Source organism: Nicotiana tomentosiformis, chromosome 5 (genome assembly GCF_000390325.3).
Source record: "Nicotiana tomentosiformis chromosome 5, ASM39032v3, whole genome shotgun sequence".
In the NCBI taxonomy this organism is placed as follows: domain Eukaryota; kingdom Viridiplantae; phylum Streptophyta; class Magnoliopsida; order Solanales; family Solanaceae; genus Nicotiana; species Nicotiana tomentosiformis.
Window position 1 is genome coordinate 63,724,576 of NC_090816.1, and position 7,650 is coordinate 63,732,225.

At 37.4% G+C, this 7,650-nt stretch overlaps 1 non-coding gene across 1 annotated transcript; it reads right to left on the reverse strand.

Moving 5' to 3' along the window:
- Positions 1 to 6,906: 6,906 nt before the first annotated feature.
- On the reverse strand, positions 6,907 to 7,013 carry LOC117281851 (small nucleolar RNA R71). Its single transcript, XR_004512481.1, has one exon. It is a non-coding gene; the product is annotated as a small nucleolar RNA R71 (small nucleolar RNA).
- Positions 7,014 to 7,650: the final 637 nt, after the last annotated feature.

Sequence of the window (7,650 nt, forward strand, 5' to 3'; positions counted from 1 at the left end):
CTTGCTAAAGACCCCTAAGATGGGAATATCTAACACACCCCATGAATAGCAAGCCATGGGAGTATCAGAAGGTAAAAGTATAAGTTTCAATAGGTAAAAGAAGCAAGGTGAAGAAAAGGTACGAGGTTCCCAGTTGGTGAAGAATAACAGTATTTACAATTTAGGCAGAGAAATATAAGCATTTTGAGTTACTTTCAACAGTAATAGAGGTATGTACAATTAGACACACCCATCTCAGTTATGCCTTATGAGAGGTAACAAATATAGTTTAAGAGAAGGATGGGATATTTGGATCCAGCTGGGGATAGGGTAACCCAAAATGATGGATGGATTGTTAGCATTAGCTGACATTTCTAAAAGACAGTGCAAACATGATAATAGTTCTCCCTGTGAGTCACCTGTGGTACACTCTAGAATAGTAAAGTCAGATATGAATACTAGAATTTTCAGAAAATTTAGATGATAGGCACTGGAATCCAAGACGGGATGAATATTTTACTTTGTATGACTCCAGTCCCCAGTAAAGAGAGAATGTTAGGCGACCCGAAGAGCCAATGAGATGGATCTAGGGGAGCTAAAAGAGAAAGAATGTTTTGTTGACGTTTTCAGAATAAGATAATAGACAGAAACATTAGAAGGAGAATAAGAAAAGAGTAAATGAAGCATTTTTAGTAAGATGTGATAAATGGGTGATAATGGTAAATCAAAATATGACAGAATGACAGAGTCTATAGTCAAGTGAAGGAAAAGACAAAAAGAGTTCAGATTATCAAATGTTAGTACTCCCCTAAAAGGGGGAAGATGGTGTGATATGGTATTAAGTTGGAGTTAAATGGTTCAGGAAAATATAGAATGGTAAAGGAAGAATATGGTATAAAGGCGAAAGGAATGAGATTACATTTATTCAGATCCTATAAATATGTCATGATTCAAGAATGTTATGCAAGCATGATGCCGGGAAGAGGCAGTAAGGGTTCCCGGCAAGGATGCCAATTGATAAATAAGTGTGAATGGACACTTGATACATAAGGAGCTAGCATAAGAAATAAGTTAAGACAAAAGACATAACCCCAGAAAAGTTACATAGAATATAGATATAAGAATGGACCAATGAGTAGTAGTAGTTGTTTCGGGAAGAGACTAGTTATGGCTAGACAAGAGGTCATAGATAAATCAGTAGATCATGCAAGACAAAAATAATGAACCCAATATAGGAAATTCAGTCTCGTCGTAATCCTTCAAAAATATTCAGATAGGAGTTGGGGTAGTTAAAGGTACCATATAAGTGTTACGAAAATAAAAGAGAGTGTCACTGGGAAGACAATCCAAAATTTGAGATCAAAAGTAACCCTACAAGCACAAGGACACGGAGGTAAGTAACTAAGGATAATTATAGGCGAGTAAGAACATAGAAAATTTTGTCGGATATAAGATGTAATAAGCTCGCAGCTTTACAAGAGTCATAGGGTCTCCCCTAAGTAATACAACGAAAGACTAGCTGAGGAAATAAGGAAGAAGGCTTCGACCTAAGCATAGCAACCTGAATTTGATATTATATAAGAAATGATCTTGTAACAATAGTCTCATTCGAACATTGTATGCACTCCATAAGAAAGTGGCACCTATCGTGACTAATGAATGGGAAGTAAAATCAAAAGTAATATTCGAGATCATATGAGTTACAAAAAATTTCAGTATGCATGGGCACTAAGATAAGCCAATGGAACAAGTGACAGAATGACCAGGAAAAGTAATTGCTTACGTGTAAAAATAGTTGAGAATGCACGAAAGGAATTATTCGATCTATGACGTAGAATTAATTAAGTTATGAACGCACTTAAGATTTCAGAGTATTATCTATATATCATATATGTTGACATTCTTATAGTTATAGGAGACTCTCGTGTATTGTTAAAAGAAGGAATTGAGTCCATATGATAGAAAAAGTCTTTAATTGTTAGAAGATTATAACATGGATATTCCATAACGTCCACGAAAGTTTAATGTAATAACTAATACCCTGAGCCACAGATTGGAAGACAACTTAAGACTGCTTAAAGGCTGAAAGGGAAGATGAAGCTCGACAGTTGCATCAACTAAGTAAATCATGAGTCCGATTATTAGACCCAGGTGATTATAGAAATTGTGACTCAGAATATTACAGAATCACTCTGAATAGCAGAAGTACTAGAGAGATAGTACATTAACTATATTCTATAATAACTCTACGATAAAGCCAGTTAGAAGAGTACCGGCCTTAGAAATTACAAAAGATGGAGTGGCGATGATATGCTAAATATCTGCCCCCACTATTGCAGGACTCGAATGTATCACCAGGGTTAGAGAGCATTATTTTTATAATTCGAGTAAAGAACACAGATGACAATAGAGTCATCATCTAGGTTACTTCAAAGATAAGAAGACATGGTCTGAGACAAGCGACATCATATGGTCGGTACTTCAAAGATGATCGCGGACTACAAAGTATAACACGGATCAACGACCCTCCAGATTTACCGCTCAGTTCAAAAGTACAACAATTTAAAAGATCAAGTATAGGAGTGAGCTAAGATGACAAGTCAAGTATAAATTTTCGAGACCGGGATAATTCAGGAGGCTAGAATACGAGGTTCAGAAGTTGAAGCCTATCCTAAATCACTCACTCCTCAAGCGGAGCAGAAATATATGTATATCTCTATACAAGGTGTGACATAAGGGGTGAATAAGAATGTTACAAGTACCAGGCTGATAACTAATCTTAAGAAAAGTAAAGCGAGAACTATGAGAGCCAAGGCAAGGATTGTATTTGGTTATAAGAGAATTAAAATAAAAATTATACGATGGCCAAGGTTGTAGAATTAAAATTCCTAATGTATGAACGTATGGAAGTCATAGACGATGGGGTATTCCTAAAGATGTCTCCTATGAAAGGCGTCATAAGATCAGGTAATAAGGGCAAGCTTAGACTGTGATATATGGGGCCTTACAGAGTCATTCGATGGATAGACAGAGTAGCTTATGCGCTTGAATTGGCTCTAAAGTTAGAGTAGTCTATTGTCCATGCTATGGAAGTGCATTGGAGACCCTTCTTAGATTGTCCCAGTAGATGATGTTTAGATTACAGAGGATTTATCGAACAAGGAGATTCTAGTGGCTATTTTAGATCGGCAGATCTCCGCAAGTTGAGGATCAAAAAGGTAGCCTCCGTGAAGAGAAATAAGAACGTCGAAGAAATGACTTGGGAGGTTGCAGAGGAGATGAAATCTAAATACCCTTACCTATTTCAAACTGATGATATGGCTCGAGATAGTATATTATAGCACAACCCGATTCAAACCAGAAGGTCGTTAGGTGAGCTCTTATTTTTTACTTGCAGTACGTATGATTGATGACCTTGTGAGTCCAAGTGTTGTTATTTACTGATATTGGCCCTGTATGCCATGTATAGTATTATGTCTGGCTACGTGCAGGTTGGTTTTAGTCCAGTGTACAGAGGAGAATCTAGCAAAATTTTGCAAGTCTCAAAGAGTTAATATTCGAGGATGAATGTTCCTAGGGGAAAGAATTTTACACCACGTACTTTCATGTTAGACTTCATCTTAATTGAATCAATTTAAGCCGGAGAGTTCAAGGACCTTTACAAAGATAATGATGGGTTAGAACAAGTGTTAAGGAAGTATCGTGAGGGTTGGAGGCTAAACGAATCAAAGATGTTATAACCCGTACTTTCGGGGTAAAAGTAGGAGTACTTAATATTCTAAGGAGGTCATCTTTTAAGGTAATTGAATCATATAATATTCATATGTTATGTTTTAAATTCAAACAAGTTGCAAAAAAAAGGTGTCAAAAGTTGTCACAAGTTACATTCATAATTTTACTGAAATTCTGGTATAATGTCACTGAGCTTTTCTCTCAATATACATGGAGTTACATAGTGATCTACCCATCAACTTAAAGATCTACGAGTCTAGTTTTCAACATATTAAATTGTTTGTTGATGTAATGTGAGATTATAGAAATATTTGCATTTTTGTGAGACCGTGCTGGCAGTCCTTTTTTGGGACCCACTTGGATGGTGGCCGACCTTTGAATGTTTTAAAGTTGTTGAAAGGTTCATTTCTGGTCATTTTTCGACCAAAATCCATCCTCTCACTGTCCTAATACCTCTCAATAGTTCCCAAAGGGTTCACGGTGAATACCAAGTGTTTATATCCAAATCCAATATCAAAGGTTAGCTAAGGTGAAGAATAATGCCTCTATGGTGCTGTGATGTGATTAAGGGTTGTTGTGAGTTAAGTAAAGCTTGGTTTCCAAGTTGTTATTACTATTCGTGGTAAGTATAATATCCTCTTGCTTGTGCTTAAGCTTATTTGTATGTTGGTTAAGTTGTTTGGATAAAAGAAAGCATAAGATAACACGAGAATTGGTATAAGGTGTTGTTGTCTCATGTTGTACAGTTTTGGAGTGGTATATATGGCTTCTAGTGGCTGATAATTATGGTAAATAGCTTGGTTATGAAGTTCCTTTTATTATTGTGCTTATCTATGTGGTGGTGTATGGATGAGATTAAAAGCTAGAAGAAGAATGGCCATATATTGTTTGGAAGTTCATATTGTTATTACCTCTTGTTAGGGTTGTTTAGTGTTGTTGTGAAGATGGATATAAGGTTGGAAACCCTTTTAAAAACTTGTTCTTATGTTGAATATGTTATTGTATTGAAGTAAAGGCTTAATAAGGTGATGGTAGGCTATAATTATATATTTTAGTCACTTATTGCACTCTAGTTCACTGCACTTTATTCATGTTTGAGCTTTAATTGATAGTGTTTTTCACTTATTGTGTGTTTTATGCCTTGTAGGAGTGATTCCGAGCGATGTAGATGTTGTGGAATGAATTCGAGCTATTTGGAGCTTTAAAATCTGAGTAAAAGCCCAAGGGATTAAGCCGGGATCATGTTAAGCAAGGACCAAGTCTGGACGTCAAAAAGCAAGATGCAATCCGTACTATGAGAAAAATGGCTTGCCGCGGCGCGTGGGATGACGCACGATGTGTCGCGGCTTCTCAAAATCCTACTGTCTGTCAGAACTTAGCTCTCTGGAATTCCCTCTAATGCCCCACATGGTGCGTCGCCCCATGCGGGGCACCTGTGCAAATTTTACAGAGTGAAAATCCTATTTCGGCTAGGAGAAGGTGGTTTCGTCTGGGACCGACCCTACTTGGTATAAATACATGAAAAAATGCTATTTTCTGGAGTTTTGACACATATTCGACCTAAGGAGGCTAAGGTGAAGTTGGAAGAACACGAACACAAGGATTTCATCATTTGTTCCTCATTCAAGACATGAGTTTGGATTGAATTTATATTTTCCTCTACTTTAACTTTATTTGTGATGAATTACTCCATATTTATGGAGTAGTTCCCCTTTAGGGTTTGATGGATTTGGTGTTTTGATGATGTTTTGTTGATTATAACTCTAGTTTTATGTATTGAATTATTTTGGATGATTTAATTGTTGCATCTACATTCACTTGTTCATGTAATCGAGAGAGGCATAACTTGTGATATCTTTGCATTATATTGTTGGCTGAGTTCATTAATTCTTGTTAGTAATCAAAAGAGGCTAGTTGAATCATTGATTAAGCCTAGTTAGGAGAATAATTGTAAGAGGTTCTCCTAAAGACCAATCCACTATGCATTCTTGCATATCTTCATGTGCTTAAATTGGTTCATCCTGTGAGGTTAAGACTTAATCGAGAGAGGAGTGTTTGCTGAACGTTTGAACTAATAATTGAGTGAATTCGAGAGACTCACTTAAACATTAGAAGTGAATTACTTAGAGTTAGATCCTAAACAACTATCTTGCACCTATCCTATCAACCCCTATTTTCTTCCATTGATAACTTCCTTGCTTACCTTTGTTGCGATTGTCATTAGTCATTAGCTTTAGATTCTTAGTTAATTTTAGTTAGAAATCATATAAATCTCTTTTGTTGATCATCTTGGATAGCAATCAAGCTAGAAATTACAAGAATACTGTTTAAATCTAATCCCTATGGATATGATATTATGCTATATTATATTTGACTAGCGAGCATAATTTAGGTGTGTGTTTTGAGCTCGTCAAATTTTGGCATTGTTGCCGGGGATTGGCAATCAACAGTGTTTGAAATAGTTTTGGTTGTGCGCAGGTTATGGGTTAAGATTGGTGCATGATTCAAGCTTCTGCAAAAGTAGTGCTACCATACGAGACAGAGTTAGAAGCAAAGTCGTGACAACTGAGGAAGGAAAACGATCTCACCGATAAGCTAGAAAAGGTTGGGCAATCCTCAACCTAAGAAACTATGGCCAGAAACGGTGATGATAATGTAGATTTGGCTGCAAGAGAGGCAGCCGAACAACGAGAAAAAGCTGCACGGGATGCTGAGGAAGAAACTATTAGAGATGCACAGAACATCTATGAATAAGAGAGGGGTCACAGACTTAATCAACATCAACCCTTGGCTGCAGACCAGTTTGGAAATATAGCTCCCAGGCTTGGGAGACCACTTGGCTATTATGCTAGACCAGTCTACAATCAAGGATTATCCAGTGTTAGACCACCTCCAATTGCATCAAACAATTTCGAGTTGAAGCAAGGGTTGCTTCAAACCCTTCAGAATTGTTGTGTCTTTAGAGAGAAGCCAAACGAAAATCCAAACACACATCTAATGGACTTCGAGGAGATTATGAACACCTTTCAATACAATGGGGTATCACAAGATGCAGTGTACTTAAGGGAATTCCCTTTTTTCATTTAAAGATGATGCTAAGGAGTGGCTTCAGAGTTTGCCCAATGGATCGATTAGAACTTGGGAGGAGATGACTAAAAAATTCCTTGATAAAATTTCTCCTCAGCTAAGACGGGCAAAATTAGAAGAGAAAACCATAACTTCTACCAGAAAGAGACTAAAACTATTTTTGAAGCATGGGAGAGTTTTAAGGAGATAGTTAGAAAGTGTCAACATAGTGGAATTGAACTCTAGATGCAACTCCAGGATTTTTAGGAAGGATTGACACCGACCTCGCATAGAAGATTTAGCAATACAGTTGGAGACCCTTTGATGAAGACGACTCTAGAGGAGATAGTTACAATTATTGATGTGTTATTTGAAGATACTAATCAGTGGCCCTCTGAGAGTGCTGAAAGAAGAAGATCAACTGGTGTTCACCAAGTTGATGCTAATACATCTGTGCAGGTACAACTTGATGCTATGGCTAAAGAAATACGAAAGTTGACCTTAGCCTCGATACAAAATGAGCCTCAGGTTGTTTGTGATATATGTGGAAGAGGACACCCTACTCATGAGTGTCAAGCCTCAACAGAGGAAGTGAATGTTGTGGGAAATTATAATGTAATAGGTCAGAGACACCCCGATTTTTCATGGAGTTCACCTGGGGGTACTGCGAATGCATGGCAGCAAAAGAACCCCAGACCTTAGGGACAAGGAGCTCTTGGCTTTACGAATCAGCAGAGGAAGCAATTTCAGCCTCAACAACCCATTCAGTCTGCCATAGAAGAGCTCATGAAGGTCTTCATTCTAAAAACTGATGAGAGGCTTGAAACTCATAGTGCAGCTATACGGGAACATGGAGCGACTGTCAAAGAACTG